The sequence below is a fragment of the Moschus berezovskii genome, chromosome 2 (genome assembly GCF_049115385.1).
Source record: "Moschus berezovskii isolate FMDL1 chromosome 2, NW_MosBer_1.0, whole genome shotgun sequence".
NCBI classification, from domain to species: Eukaryota; Metazoa; Chordata; class Mammalia; order Artiodactyla; family Moschidae; genus Moschus; species Moschus berezovskii.
Genome location: NC_142461.1, coordinates 73,767,945 through 73,785,355, shown reverse-complemented (window position 1 = coordinate 73,785,355; position 17,411 = coordinate 73,767,945).

Genomic DNA, 17,411 nt, shown 5'->3' with positions numbered 1-17,411 from the left:
TAGATTGATGCTAAGCTAAAAAGTTCTCTTGCTAGGAAAGAGATCTGGTAAAGGCACTATTAATAATATTGCCATAACCCAAACTCCAGCTACTTATATTTCTGGGGGAAAAAACACACACAAAAAACTAACTTACTAATCACCTAAAACTGACTACTTTAAGTGCAAGTTAGAGGGGTGGTGAAATATTTCGGTTTTGGCTTTCCTTTGCTCCCAACAATAGAGCAGGTTTCAGTGGCAAGGGACCCAGAAAGTTAGAAGCCAAGATACAGTAAGTGGTTCTTGGGTCCACTAGAAACTGGTCCACTAGAAACTTACCTCCCATGTCAGTGGTCACCATGGTTCCTCCCTTGTAATGATGACTGTCTTTTGGGGAGTCTTGGAGGTTCCCAGGTCCCATCAATCACCCATTACCATGCCTGGTGTGGGGAATTTCCTCTCTGCTGGGGACCTTCCCTCTTCCATTGGCCCATCTTCTTGGAGAGCAGGCATGACTTTTGGGGTGTAGGCTGGGACTTGCTTCCTGAGCATTCCTTGCTCCAGTGTTCGGGACTCCCACAGCTGAAACTGGTTCCCTTACCTTGTGGAGGTTCTCTGGGAGTGCTTTTAGTGTGACCAGGAGAGGGGGTTAAGTCTTGTCATGACAGCTGCCAAAAGTCTGGTGAGCTGTTGTTCCTTCCTTAAGTCATGCTGTTCCTTCTTTTCCTCCTCATCCTGGTTCCTATTGTGGAAAAACTGAAGGCTGTGTCAATAAGAAGGTTGCCAGGGGTTTAGGGCCCCGTGGCAAGCCTTTGGTCTGGAATTCTTCAGTGAACCCATTAGGGTCCTCTGAGAATCTGCCTGAATTGATGAGGCATTGGTTAAGTTCAGGCAAGGAAAAAGGGTTGTGGACTCTGGTAATTGCCTGAGGTACACCTATTCCTGAAGGGGTCAAAGAGGCTCTAGCTGTATTTCTGGTAAGGAAGGGTAAAGAGGTGGAAGAGAGGCTGAAGATGGTAGAAGAGTGTTGGGACTTGGGTCTTCTGTCTGGGGTACCTCTAGGGCTGCCACTAGAGAGGGTTTTTCTGTAGGCTGAATGAATCCCAGCCAGCAAGGTTCCCTAACATAGGACTTCCATAGCTCCAGGTTTTCTCTTAGGGCCATAAAAGCCTGTACATAAGGAACTTTTGTCCATTTCCCCTTCCTTTTGCAAAAGATGTCTAAGTGTAGGATGGTATTATAATGAAGGGTCCCAGTTTCTGGCCAGGCTTCATCATCCTCAAGTTTATACTGGGACCAGGCTTCGTTCCAAAAACAAATGAACTTTTTTGCATATTAAAGAATCTAGAAAAAAACATATCCCAGTGACTCAGAATGTACGCAAAGCATGAGTCCTTGGGGATGGAGGAGGAGTTCCCCATCATTCCTCAGGGAGAGGGTGCTTCCATACCAGAGAGGAGCACTAATTAGGTTCCACATGTCCCTGTCCACCTACTCTTATTGACTTCATTCACAGTGGAGGTCAGCTACTCCCCCATGTGGCCATCCTGTTGGCCCCAGGGTCCTGGGGACTGTGTTCTATTCTGTCACCCGAGGTACCCAGGATGACTGATGACCTTCCTGAAGGTTTTTCTATAGATTCTATAGATTAATCCCTGTGTTCCAGGGATTCTGAGACCTATTTAAGTCCCATTCTTTTTCGTAAAAGATAGTAAGTTTCAGAAAACAGGCACTGGCCTTTAAATAAGATGGTTTGTGAAAAGGAAAAAAGCCTCTCTTTTCCTTTCCCTTTTGTGGGAGGCATCCCTAAAGCCTTGGTGTTCAGTTCAGTTCAGTTCAGTTCAGTCGCTCAGTCGTGTCCGACTCTCCGCGACCCCATGAATCACAGCACGCCAGGCCTCCCTGTCCATCACCAACTCCCAGAGTACACTCAAACTCATGTCCACAGAGTCGGTGATGCCATCCAGCCATCTCATTCTCCGTCGTCCCCTTCTCCTCCCGCCCCCAACCTTTCCCAGCCTTGGTGTTATTCTCCCCCAAATCCATGTCCGCATGTCCTCTGGCCAGCAGGCAGTGGGGCTGGGTGCAGGGGTGAATATGGCAGCCAGTGGAGAAACCATGACTTCATTTAGGGGAATGGAGGGAGATTCCCAATCCTGTGACCCTGGGGAAGTAAGCATAGCCAGTGCAGGTCGTTGCCTTGGGGCATATTTCCCTTGGGCTTCCCAGGTGGCGCTACTACTACAACTAAGTCACTTCATTTGTGTTTGACTCTTTGCAACTCCATGGACTGTAGTCCACCAGGTCCTCTGGCCATGGGGTTCTTCAGGAAGGAATACTGGAGTGGGTTGCCATGCCCACCACCAGGGGATCTTCCTGACCCAGAGATCAAACCCGTGTTCGATCTGTCTACGACACTGCAGGCGAGTTCTCATGCCTGCAAATGCAGGAGATACAAGAGATATAGTTTTGATCTCTGGATTGGGAAGATCCTCTGGAGAAGGAAATACTCCAGTATTCTTGCCTGGAGAATCCCATGGACAGAGGACCCTGGACGGCTACAGTCCATTGGGTTGCAAAGAAACGAACACGACTTAAAGGACTTAGCGTATTTCCCTAGGTTGGAGCCAAGTGTGAGAGCCACCCAACTTGAGTAGTCTGCCCCACCCTAACAGGGAGGAAAGGGCATGGGGTCAAGGTGGACCTTGGAGTGAGTGAAAGTGAAAGTCGCTCAGTCGCGTCCAATTCTTTGCGACCCCACGGACTATACAGTCCATGGAATTCTCTAAGCCAGAATATTGGAGTGGGGAGCCTGTCCCTCTTGCAGGGGATCTTCCCCACCCAGGAATCGAACCAGGGTCTCCTGCATTCAGACGGATTGTTTACCAACTGGGCTATCCGGGACCCTGGAGGGGGCGGGGCAAACACCAGGAGGCGCGGTGAGCGGTGGTCCCACGCTCCCCTTCTCCTCACGCCCGGCTGGAACACAAGCTGTGAGCGAGGACGCTCCTGCGGGAATTGCGGCCGCTATAAGCATGGCACAGACTCTAAGGAAGGCCGTATTTCATGCTTGTACACAACTGGGCCTGTTAACAGTCAATTAAATGGTGGATAAGGCAAACCCAGAGGGCAAAGAGCCTGTGTTTCAGGTCCCGAGCTGCTGTGAGGACGGCTGGAAACTTTCGCTGACATTCCCTGTGCGCGTGTACAGTGAGAAGCTGAAGACCTGGCGGCAAGCGTGGAAATGCCTGGAAGGCTTCTTTTCACCCCTTTCCAGCAGAGTGAGAGATAAGAGTGGAAAGAGTGAGCTACGGAGGGAGCAAGAGAGAGTGGAAAGTGAGGCAGCGCCTCCAGCACAAGGGAGCGGAGCGGAGAGGCTGAGGCTTCCTGAATTCTTCGGGCTGGCTTTGCCAATACGTTCCCGGTGAATTTGAGGTTCTTGCTTCGTCCAGAAAGAATTCAGAGAGGAAGTGATAGGTAAGAAGTGGATTTATTTAAAGAGAAACACACTCCACAGGCAGTTGGGGCCTCCTCAGGAGATGAGAGGGTGACCTGAAATATGACGTGGTTGGTGTTTTTGGGCTGGGTAGTTTCATAGGCTAATGGTGGGAGGATTATTCCAAGAATTGAGGGGATTTCTAGGAATTGAGCCATCACTCACTTTCTGGTCTTTTACGGTTGGCTATAGAACAGTCATGGCATCAGTGGGTGTGCCATTTAGCATATGCTAGAATGAGATGGGTGGATGGCATCACTGACTCGATGGACATGAGTTTGAGTGAACTCCGGGAGTTGGTGATGGACAGGGAGGCCTGGCGTGCTGTGATTCATGGGGTCGCGGAGAGTCGGACACGACTGAGCGACTGAACTGAACTGAACTGATGACTATGTCATCCTTTTAAAGGTTCTGCTCTGCCTTTATTCCCTCCTATTTCATCCTCATATCTAGAAAAGTATTAAAATTATTAATGGAGATGTCTGCTTTTCATAACTAGCAGTAACCTTCATGAGCAACCTTCTGCAAAAATGTGTGCTTCATTGCATACACACCCCTTCACCAGAATCATGTATATCCTGACCTTCCCCCCTACCGCTTCAGAGCAGTATTCAGAGCTATCTGAAATGCTGTCTCCTGGGATATATTCTTCATTTGTAGTTAAAACCTAACTCACATTTCTTACATTGTGCTTTTTTTTTTTTTTAACTCGTCGCCATTTTACAATTTCTGTCATAGTTACTTAGCCATAGATACTTACACCCGCTTTGCAGCATACCTACTTCATTGTTTTGGTCTCTTGGCTTCTTCAGATGATTTGATCAATTTGTAAACTTAATTCCAAGTTGGCAGGAGAAGGTGTGAGTTCAGTGTGATGTGGCAATGATGACTGTAGTAGCTAGTGTTGGTTTAAACCAATAAGGCACCAGGCATTGCACAAAACACTGGACCAGTCATTATTCCCTTCATGCAGGTGAGGAAACCAAAGCTTAGTATGGCCAAATTAAGGACAAAGAGACATGTATGGAAAACTGGGTAGCTAATGCTAGAGCTTGGCTTTCATCTAGTGTGCTCTTGGGTGCCTCTCTTCTCCTGAAACCAGAGGACTCCATTCAGCTTCCACCTTTGCAAAGAGGCAAGTGGTTTCTCTCCAGATTGCTGGATACATGTGAAATTTCCAAGATGTCCATGAATCCCACTCACATTCTTTTCAGTTTTAAAATAAAAAGCAGTATTTCTAAACCTGTTGGAGAAAAAGAGAATGTTTTCCCAGATTAGAATTTTTTAGTGCAAAGGTGATTATGCTTATTATATTGAATAAAAATGTAAACATTATAAAATTAATGTTTAAAGAATTTAAGCATTATAAAATTATAAAAATGAAACTTTTATTTCTTGTTTGCTTTTTATTTTAAACTCATCACATTCTTCATCATCCAGTCAACTCTAAGCCCAGTTCCATTCACCAGATATAACCAAGGTTAAGAATTTGAAATCTGTCTCTTTATCTCTGTCTCCATCTCAGCCTCTTTCTATCCTACTCACTGCCCCTAGTGCCACACTACTTGGCAGTGTAACGTGGACAGACTCCGAGGCTGCTGCTGCTAAGTCACTTCAGTCGTGTCCGACTCTGTGTGACCCCATAGACAGAAGCCCACCAGGCTCCCCTGTCCCTGGGATTCTCCAGGCAAGAACACTGGAGTGGGTTGCCATTTCCTTCTCCAGTGTGTGAAAGTGAAAAGTGAAAGTGAAGTCGCTCAGTCGTGTCCGACCCTTAGTGACCCCACGGACTGCAGCCTACCAGGCTCCTCCATCCATGGGATTTTCTAGGCAAGAGTATGTATTAAAACCATGATTCTGCCATTTATTGGCTAAGTGATTTTGTGCTAGCAGTCTCTCTGTGCTTCATTTTCCATACCTGTTAACTAGAGTTAATATTACCTACATCATACATTATAGATTTATGTGACGATGACATATATACATGTGTGTGTATATATATATATAGAGAGAGAGTGAATATATAAAGCAGTTAGAATAGAGATCAGCACAGGTAAACCTTTAATAAGTGTTCTAACTGTGTGTGTGTATATATATGTGTGTATTTAACACACATGGAGGTGATAATTTATAAGTTATTTTATATCTTTTACTTTTGATAACATTATTTTTAGTAATATAAAACTAAAAAACTAATTTGCAATATTCCACTGCATACATATAACCTGTTAGTAGATGTTTAACTATGTCTGTTTTTCACTCTGAATAAACAATGCTGTGATAAACTTCTAGGTACATAAAATTCTACAGGGCAGTTGTAGGATAAATTTTTAGAAATGAAATTGATGATAAAATTGTATGCACGTTTAAAATTTTGGTTGAAACTGCCAGAGTGCCCTCCCCAAAGGCCATATCAATTTGCAATTCAGAACATAAATTTTGGATATTTCTTTACAACCCTGTCGATAATTATGAGAGTATTTTTTAATTCTTACCAGACTGATAGGTGAAAATCTTATTGCTGCTTTAATTGCATTTCTTTGATTACTAGTAAGGTTTAGCTTTTTTAATGAGTACAAATGACTATTCCTGGTAGTCTCTGTGAAGTGACTGTTCTTATTTTTCTACTCGGGTGTCTTTTAAACTGATTTTTAAAATGGTTATATATTAAGAATTTATATCTCTTATCAGTCACATATGTTAAAAACTTCCTGCATATTTGTTGGTGTCTTTTTAAACATTTTTTTTTTACTGCATAGAAATTTGAAATGTATACAGAGATAAATCTCTGCATCTTGTTCTCTCTGGATTAGAAAGTTCTTGGCATCTCAAGTTTATATAATTCTTCTATATTTTCTTTTGGCAGTTTTGGGGTTTTTTAATATTGAAATATGTGCCAAATAAGGTAAGGTTTATGAGTGCTATGGTATGAGGTGGGGAATTTAACTTCATTTATCCTTAAACAAATGGGCAATTTTTAGAAAAGTTGAAGAAAGAAGGAAATGTATATTTGGAAAAACTATAGCACATATTTATTCATTCATTTAGCCAATTAATGAACATATATATCTTGAATATTTATCCTATGACATGTACTGTATAGGTCAATACCAGCTGATAGAACTTTCTTTGATGATGAAAATAGTTTCTGTTTGTACTACTAAATACAGTAGCAACTAGTCACATGTGGGTATTGAAATATAGCTAACATGATCAAAGAATTTTAAAATTTAAATTTATTTAAATTTAAAGTAGAAAGCTACTTTTGGCTATTGGTTATCATCGTATAGAACAGTTAGGCTATAGATGATGGTAAAACAACAGAAGTGTGTGTGTGTGTTGAAAGAGAAAAAGAATGTATGTAAGAATACAAAAAGCATAGCCAAATGCTTTTTGTTAGAAATTGTAAAATTTTAGAAAAAATCCAATTTTGGTATGTCTTGATTTAAGGATAGGAAAGTGAGGAAATTTAGACAAAAGATAGGATACATTTTTGGCCTTGAGATTCCTGGCTCCCTACATAGGCAAGAAGGAGTCTGTTAGATAACAGCCCTTCTTTTTCAAGCATTTAAACTGCATCTCTGCCTCAATTCCACAGACCCCCATCTCTTTTCTACATCGTATACATTCATCTCTTTTTCGAGAAGGCTGTAGCAAACCTACAAACCCAACTTCCTATCTCTATATTAGATTCTCCCTTCTGGAAATAATGATAAACTTCCTTTAAGAAATTAGCCAAGAAGATGGAGATCAAATACAGAACATTCTGGATATGGATTTAGAAATTTCTTTGCTCTTTTCTGTAGGATCCCCTTGGTGTTTCAAGAGTTAGAGGTCATGGCTCTTAATTCACTTGCTACTGAATTGTTCAGAGAGTCATAGGAAATATACATTTGATGATATCACCATGTTGAGGTATTTGAGTGGTGGAAAGTCCTGCAGATTATAGGCAGTGAAACTTTTATTTCCATTTTGCTAAAGAAATTAGATCTATTCCTCTGTTGTGAAGACAAACTGGTGAGAATTACAACAAAGTTGTTCTTGTGGCTTAGGGATCCTATGGTTGTACATGGAGGAGGAGGTTGTTTGTGTGTGACAGGAGGAGGGGAAAACACAAGCCTGGGTCTGGCAGCTTGGATCTTCAGGTGACCAGAGCCATGTGCAGGCTGTCAGGCATCCGGCCACCAGATTTATTACCAAGGTAAAAGGCATAGATTATGTGCAGAGACAGCTGGTCACCTGTCAGGTGGAGAGCTGAGGCTGAAAGCAAGCTGTTCAACATGGAGGAGATAACTGCTTTATGGGGAGTCAGCAGTGGGGGTGTTAAAGGAAAAAACAAAATCCTCTCCTGCAAGGAACACCTGCATCATTTTTTGTGTGATAAAACTGGAGGATGAGAAAAAAAAAGCAAGTGCTGTTGAAGTGTTAGACCTTGAGGTTTAGAGAATGTTTGATGTGGCATCTCATAAAACTTTAATCATGAAATTCATTCAGATTCATTGAGATGAGCAGGATGATAGGAACTGACATGTGGCAGAAGCCGTCTTAGTGTGCAGTGGTGATTTATGGGGAGGCAGAGCTCAAGATACTGCTGGCTTCCCCCTCCACTCTCTCTTAACAACTTCATTAATAACCCAGATAAACAAGCTGTCTTCTTCATGAATAGCATCTGATATTAAACTGAGAGGTGTTGGGAATAAAAGGGAAATCCTTAGCAGACTATGGGCCTACATGGAGAAAAACAGAGGCTACTGACCAAAAGTAAGTAGGATTCTATTTGACTATGGAAGATATAGATGTTTATTTCTGGTCATCTCCAAAAATATTTGAGGAAATAATGGAAATCCTTCAAGCAATAATTAGTAATTATTGGGTACCTATTCCAAATGCTCTCATTGAATCTTCACACTAACCTTAGGACGTCACCTTTATTATCCTTTTTTTTTTCAAATGCTGTAAATGCAGGGTTGGGAAGCAAAAGTAATTCATGCAGATAGTAAACACTATAGTTGGAATTGGATATCTAGGTATCTTAGCCTTGGAAAACTAGTGCTCTTTCTTCTGTATTCATGCTACTTGAAGTGTGGTCCACATGCCAGCAGCATCAGCGTCATGTTGGAGTATGTTAGAAATGCAGACTCTCAAGCTATTTTCTTGATCCCTTGGAAAGAGAATCTGCAGTTTTAGAAGGCTCCTTAGATGATTTATATGCACATGAAAGGACAGAAATGGTGTGGACCTAACAGAAGCAGAAGATATTAAGAAGAGGTAGCAAGAATACACAGAAGAACTGGACAAAAAAGATCTTCACGACCAAGATAATCACGATGGTGAGAGACATCCTGGAATGCGAAGTCAAGTGGGCCTTAGGAAGCATCACTATGAACAAAGCTAGTGGAGGTGATGGAATTCCAGTTGAGATATTTCAAATCCTGAAAGATGATGCTGTGAAAGTGCTGCACTCAATGTTTCAGCAATTTTGGAAAACTCAACAGTGGCTACAGGACTGGAAAAGGTCAGTTTTCATTCCAATCCCAAAGAAAGGCAATGCCAAAGAATGCCCACACTACCACACAATTGCACTCATCTCACATGCTTATAAACTAATACTCAAAATTCTCCAAGCAAGGCTTCAGCAATATGTGAACCGTGAACTTCCAAATGTTCAAGCTGGTTTTAGAAAAGGCAGAGGAACAAGAGATTAAATTGCCAACATCTGCTGGATCATTGAAAAAGCAAGAGAGTTCCAGAAAAACATCTATTTCTGCCTCATTGACTATGCCAAAGCCTTTGACTGTGTGGATCACAACAAACTGTGGAAAATTCTGAAAGAGATGGGAATACCAGACCACCTGACCTGCCTCTTGAGAAACCTGTATGCAGGTCAGGAAGCAACAGTTAGAACTGGACATGGAACAACACACTGGTTCCAAATAGGAAAAGGAGTACGTCAAGGCTGTATATTGTCACCCTGCTTATTTAACCTATATAGAGAGTACATCATGAGAAATGCTGAACTAGAAGAAGCACAGGCTGGAGTCAAGATTGCTGGGAGACATATTAATAACCTCAGATATGCAGATGACACCACCCTTATGGCAAAAAGTGAAGAACAACTAGAGTCTCTTGATGAAAGTGAAAGAGGAGAGTGAAAAGGTTGGCTTAAAGCTCAACATTCAGAAAACTAAGATCATGGCATCTGGTCCCATCACTTCATGGCAAATAGATGGGGAAACAGTGGAAACAGTGGCTGACTTTATTTTTCTGGGCTCCAAAATCACTGCAGATGGTGATTGCAGCCATGAAATTAAAAGATGCTTTCTCCTTGGAAGGAAAGTAATGACCAACCTAGACAGCATATTAAAAAGCAGAGACATTACTTTGTCGATAGAGGTCCATGTAGTCAAGGTTATGTTTTCTAGTAGTCATGTATGGATGTGAGAGTTGGACTATGAAGAAAGCTGAGCAACAAAGAATTGTTGCTTTTAAACCGCGGTGTTGGAGAAGACTCTTGAGAGTCCCTTGGACTGCAAGGAGATCCAACCAATCCATCCTGGGGGATATCAGTCCTGGGTGTTCATTGGAAGGACTGATGTTGAAGCTGAAACTCCAATAATTTGGCCACCTGATGTGAAGAGCTGAGTCATTTGAAAAGACCCTGATGCTGGGAAAGATTGAGGGCAGAAGGAGAAGGGGATGGCAGAGGATGAGATGGTTGGATGGCATCACCGACTCAATCATATGAGTTTGGGTAGACTCTGGGAGTTGGTGATGGACAGGGAGGCCTAGCATGCTGTGGTTGTAGGGGGTTGCAGAGAGTTGGACACGAGTGAGCGACTGAACTGAACTGAAAGTTTGAATGGCCCTGCTCTGTAGTTGGTGGATGGGAGAGCAAAGTCTTCCTGTTGACAGCTCCCTGTAACCTTCTCGTCCTCATGCCATCTCCTTCTCAATCAGTGTCATCTTTGCTCTCACATAGTCACTGGTGCCCATAGTCTCACATGCAGCCCTGTCCATTTAGGAAGTAAAGGGACGTTTCCTGGCAAATAACTCTAACCTTTGCTGCATTAATAACCTGTGTTTCCTGCAAACACAGCACTTAGTGGGCGGAACTGGAGTTGCTAGTGTAATTGTTGTTAATTTCCCATTAGCCTCTTAAGACTTGGAGAGCAAGAGATTGTCTTTACCCATCTTTGCATCCCTAACAGCTGGTACAGAGCCTCACCTGGCCTAGTGTAGATGCCCAATAAATGCTACTGCCAGACTGTGAATGAATGAATGAACACTAGCAAAGGTTTTATTTCAACCTGGGCTCCATCTCATGGATGACTTACCCTAGATGCTTGAAAACATCTGGAAAGCTCTGGAGTTTCTGCCCGACGTTAACCACAGGTATATTTTCCTTGTAGACCCCAGCAGATGTTCTTTCCTGGCAAAAACTAAAGAAGGGAAATTTTCACTATTCTCTTGACAGTGAATTTAGAAATAAAAACCAGTTGTAAATAAGAAAAATTCTTTCACAGATGGACTCTTTATGTTCTCATTTCTGCTGCACGTTGCAATTTACAGTGAAAGGCTCAGATCAAGATACATTTATTCACTCATTTGACAAATATTTATGAAGACCTTTTAAGGCATCAAATGTTGAAGATATTCAGATAATCAGATGTACATCTTACCTACTCTTGTGGAGCATAGAGATTGACAAGTAAGATAAGACTTTAAATTGAGATAACTAATTCAAAGTAATACATGAAGTTCAATGAACTGGAGTCCCAGCTGTGCACTGTGCACTGGGTGCACTGTGCCAGCTGCTGGGAGGCAAAGATGCTTCAAACAAAATCCCTGACTCAGAACAGATCACAACGCAGGGAGACCAGCTCATAAGCAGATCGTCTCTCTGCTGTGATGGGGCAGAGATGGAGGGATACCCAAAATGCTAAAGGAGCATGACGCAGGGTGGGGGACATAAGTAGGATGTGGGGCAAAGCAAGGTGGAATTAGAAGAGTTCTCAAAGGAGGAGATATCCAAGCTGAGTTCTTAAATGTGAGGAGGGGTTTGCCAGGCAAGAGGGGGATGAACAAGGAGTCGAAATTTCTGCGACTCAACTGAAGGATCAAAACAGCTAAGGGCCAGAATATTGGAATACTTAAGAGCTCTGGGAATTCTGAGGAAGCAGATATCAATTGCATCTCAGAGATAGGTGGGACCTCATGTAGTTTGAGTAGGATTTGCAGCTTTGAGACAGGACATCCTATGCTAATGGAAAGTGTCTGAGCAGACATACAAGTGGTTTCCTTTCTCTCTTTCTCTTTCAGTCTTGGTCTTTCTTTCTCTCTGAATGCTCATCTTTTGAAATATCTTGTACATTAAGAAATTTAGGTATTAAAAATTGTATATTTTTAAAGTTTCAAAATTAAAGCTATTTAAACACAAAACATAATCATGAGATTTATTTCATGTATCAATTTTTTGTTCACTAAAGTTGGTTGGTGTTGTCCAAGTAGTGGGCAAGGGATTAAAGATGTATGATGCTCATCTTCACTTACCAATCTCATCCATGTATTTCTGTAATTAACTGCATGAACAGGTTCTTTTGAGGATGGCTTCCAAAGTCTAGATTTGAAGCTCCTTGAGAATGTGATGCTTGGCCGAAATGGTTCTTCTGTCCCAGCTTCAGACTATGGTAGATACTGTCTCTTTAATTTAAAAAAGTATCTGCTGAGGATGTCATGGGTGAACTTTACGGTTTGGAGGGGACACGTCGGCTCTAGTGCACACACTAGCCCTCTGGCTGTTCCCTCTATGTTCCCTCATGTTAGGCTTCCACTTGGGGACAGAGCTTAATCCGGCCTCCAGGACATTCCAATGAGAGCAGAAAGCTCTTCAGTGCCCTAGGGATCCTGGGTGGGACCCAGGTGTGAAATTTGTTCATCTTACAAATCAATAATGAAATACTAGGAAAAGCTTGGTGCCTTCCTAAGATGCTGATGGAGAAACTCAGTTGGAAATTCCAAGGCACTTTAGAGCAGTAAAGCTCTCAAATGAACTGATATGAAGGGGAACACTAGTGCCCTTGTGTGTATTGTCCTCCTGTACCCTGGTGATCTCAAAGATTTCTCTTAATTTTTGTTGTGTTTTTAAAATAGAGTTCTTCCATACTCTGGAGCTCTCCTCTTTGGTATCTAAGAGGAGAATTACAGGTAACATTGAGGGTCTCAGAGGGTCTGTATGACTAACCACCGCTCATAAATATGAGTGAGGTCAGAAACCCCTGTGGTGATTACTCATGGCCTCTCCCTAAATCACAGCCAAATTTTTCATGGGAGGATTTTCAGGGAAGCCAAAGGTTATGTTCTCTGCTTTCTTTTTTAAATATGTCACAGTACATTGGACCTAGAGACTTGGGGCCCCTCACAGCTAGTGGTACAGTCATAACTGTGGTCTTCATTAAGATTTAAATCACTTAAAATCCCATAACTCTTTCCCTGACCTCCAATGTAAAGAAGATGTACAATACTGAAAAGGGTTTTCTATGAGTCTATGATTTCTTTTTAAAGTTAAAACACTGTTGACATAATAATGTGTAATTCTTTAGGTTACAAAATCTATGCCACATGATAATTTTTTTTTCAAGTAAGCTCAGATGGTCGATTTTTTAAAAATATAACAATGACTCCCTATTGTGGCATTTTTCATATTTAGTTCAAATGATATGTAATGGAAGATATGTTAGGTGATTTACTTCCACAAAATCAAGTGTAGTTGTCTAGGTAATAGTAATAATGGTAGTAGTTGTGAAAATAGTGCCTTGATAGTGGAGTGGAATATGGATAATTTTTATGTCATTACTGTGTAAAACCCATAATTCTTAGCAGCAAATCCATTTACATGTAGCTTTAAGGGCCAAAAAAACTTGAGGAAATTTCCAAAGCTGGCTCTCATATTACCTAGCTTTCATGAATTAGACATATTTACTATGAAGTAGTATCATAAATACTTAAAATTAAACTAAAACAGTCAAGATGAAAAAAATATGCTTTATGATCCAGAATGTCTCCTTTTATGGCTATATTTAGTAGCCTCTCATCCCTCAATTTCATTAATCCATAAAACATTTCCTGTTCAATAATACAAAATAAGAAAAGGCCATATTTTGGCTTTTAGTGTAATTTTTAAAGCAAAATTATTTCTCCATGTTTGTGCTAATTTTGGCAAGGGAAGGAGAATTATTATTTTTAATCCTCAAGATTATACAGTAAAGTAATAATTGCACTTCATCTTGTGAGTGTATTCTTTTTCTTTTTTTAAGAGATGCTCTGTTTGTCATGAATATGGCATTTGTTTGTTTGAAGCTTATTGTGGAATCATATTTGGGCTAAAGTTTAGGCTACTGTGTTCAGTTCAATTCAGTTCAGTTCAGTCACTCAGTCGTGTCCGACTCTTTGCGACCCCATGAATCACAGCACGCCAGGCCTCCCTGTCCATCACCAACTCCCAGAGTTCACTCAGACTCATGTCCATTGAGTTGGTGATGCCATCCAGCCATCTCATTCTCTGTTGTCCCCGTCTCCTCCCGCCCCCAATCCTTCCCAGCATCAGAGTCTTTTCCAGTGAGTCAACTCTTCGCATGAGGTGGCCAAAGTATTGGAGTTTCAGCTTTAGCATCAGTCCTTCCAATGAACACCCAGGATTGATCTCCCCTAGAATGGACTGTTGGATCTCCTTGCAGTCCAAGGGACTCTCAAGAATCTTCTCCTGTGTAGTCTTAGGCAAATCAGTTAACCTTTTTGAGCCTCAGTCTTTTCATTTGTAGAATGGGGATAATATCTAAATCTTGGGCTTTTTTGTAAGGATTAGCGATATTGCATATATGTTATATAGTGCCTAGCTCCAAGTTGGTGCTAAAAAATGCAGCTATGATATGAAAATAAATTACTATATAACAAATAAATGAAAAAATAAATGATAAGTAATGTGTCTATTGTGTACTGGATACTGTGTTATCTACTGGAAATTTTTTGAAAAAGGAAATTTTAGCTTCTATTCTCAAAAAGCTTTTGATTTGGGGAGACGGGAGGGCAAGAGAGATGCACACAGAAAATTATAAAATGAGCCAGATCGTGTTTAGATTTCTACACATGGGATTATGGACCATGCTTGGGAGCCCAAAGGCTCCCAATTCATTTTGGCTAGGGTAAGGGAAAGGAAGGAGTCAATGAGATATTAGGGAAAACTTTATTTAAAAAAAAATCATATTTGAGTACCTTGAAGAATAAACAGAATTTGGACCAGTGGAAGAAGAAAGAACATCTCAGCAGGAGCAGATGCCATTAGAAAAGGCGCAGTGGTATAGGACATGCCCACAGAGCTTGAACTGTAACTTGGCTCTTCCCAGGTCTCCAGACTCCTGGCCCAACCTGCAGATTTTGGGGTTGCCAGCTTCCACATTTGCATGAGCCAGTTCCTTATATCAGTGTCTTTCTCTTGTAGATAGATAGAGGTAGAGATGTATAGATATATGTGTGTATATATGTATTTATTTACACAAACATCCTATTATATTCACACACACATCCTATATATATACATCCTGTATATATCCTGTGTATGTGTGTGTGCATGTATATGTATATACACATACATTGTTTCTGTTTCTCTGGAGACCCTAATACAGATTGAAAACTCATATTTAAGAGTTTATGGAAAATTGAAAGGACCTGCTTCTATTTAGATGTGAATGATGGCCATAAGCAGTGTCAAGATATACTATTAGTTTCAGAGTCCCCCAGAAGAGATTCAACTCCTTTACTGAAGTCATTCTCTGTTTTTATCAACTCACTGTTTCTTGGGTTTTTAGTCACCCCTTTATTACGTGGCCCTCCACCAGCAGCATTTTGGATATAATGGGGTTAAGGTGTGTTGCCAGGGCACCATTCTCTGGAAGCTGCCTGAAATGATTGCATCTGTTGGGCTCCCTTTTCACTTTCCCCGCTTCAGGAGTCAGAGAGAATAAGGCACATGTTATCTTGTCATGTTTTCTGCATGGCTGTCAGAATTCCTTAACACCTAGATGCACATTACCAGATTCCAAGGTTTGCAACCACTTGAACTGAATTATTTTTAAATGAAAACTGTAAGAAAAATCATAATATCTTTCCATGCCCTGCAAAAGCTGATGCGTGCTGCATTAAAAAACCAGGCGCCAGGAGTGGCCCCATCTTACCGATGCTTTTATTATAATAATAACATCTCATATTTGACGGCTGCTTCATTTACTGCTTCATTTACTTTTATAAGTGTTATCTCATTTGATCTTCACAAATATTGGATCGGGAAGGAGTTCTTATCCTAATTTTATGTACAGATGCTTATGGAAGCCTTGAGAAGTCAGGTGGATATAAACACATAAGTGAAAGTATTAGTCACTCAGTTGTGTCTTACTCTTTATGACCCATGGACTGTAGCCTGCCAGTTTCTTCTGTGTATGGGATTTTCCAGGCAAGAATACTGGAGTGGGTTGCCATGCCCTTCTCCAAGGGATCTTACTGACTCAGGGACCCAGGTCTCCTGCATTGTAGGTGGATTCTTTACTCTCTGGGCTACCGGGGAAGCCCATAAACACACAAGCTGATGGTAATTGGGGGAGTTGGAATCTCCATCTTCATCTTCTAATTCTAAATCTCAGGTTTCCTCTCTCCTCTTAACCTCCCACCTCTCAATCCATCCTTCAGCAACACTTATTTATTAATTTCTATGTCAGGTATTGTCTCAGGTATTGGAGATACAGTGGGCAATGAGACAAACCTCTTAATGGACCATTTCCATGGACCATCTTTATGGAGCTTGGAGTCCAATATAGAAGATGGGCATTAAAGAATATAAATAATTAATTTCAGTTGTGAGAAATGCTACTGAAGAAAAATATAGGAGGGCTTTATAGTGTATAAATATGCTCATTTATCCAGCCTTGTCTCAGAGTAAAATGTTGCCTATAAGCAAATATTCCAGATAACTGAGATTGGCCCCTTCAAACGTAACACTTTCATTTTGGATGAAAGTGTTTTGAAAATAATTTAGAACCTTTTCTGCCTTCTTAGGGGCATTTGGGATATTTGCTATCCTTACCCTCTGGATCAAGGAATGACCTATGGTTTTAGTACTGTATGGAATTCATACTCATCAGGAAACAAATGGCACACTCAGAAAGGTAATTGGGAGGAATTAAACGGAATCCTCACAGAGGTGTGCTGTGCTTAGTCTCTCAGTCGTGTCTGACTCTTTGCAACCTTCTGGACTATAGCCCATCAGGTCTCTCTGTGCATGGGAATTCTCTAGGCAAGAATACTGGAGTGGGTTGCCATGCCCTCCTCCAGGGGATCTTCCCAACCCAGGAATTGAACCCCGGTCTCTCACATTGCAGGCAGATTCTTCACTGTCTGAGCCACCAGGCAAGCCCTACAAAGGTGTACGTAAGTCCAAAAGAAAGAGAGGAAACAGTTTCCAGAACCAAAGTTGTGTAGCTGTAGGATAGGGCTGTTCCCTTCAGCCAAATACACACCAACCTCATTCTCCTCCTGCCAGCTCTGGTCTGCTGAGCCGGCCTGCATTCAGAGGACAAAAGGGCTTATTAAATGTGCCCATCCAGCTACCCTCCGTAGGGCAGGTGAGAAGAAAATGAATGAACGGTAGATGAATAATAGCCTCTTCTGATCCTTGCTAGCTCATCTGATTCTCACAGACTTCTCTGCCACTATTTTTAACTCCAATAGCCTTATGAATGGTCTCCCTGCTTGCATGCATAGTTGGCCCTTAGAGCAAAATCCCCTCTTTTGCCCCCAGAAGCCAAAGTGATTTTAGAAAAAGCCCATGAAGCAGATAATGTGCTCACTGCCTCTAGCCCACTGCTTACAACAGGCCAAATGCTTCCCATTG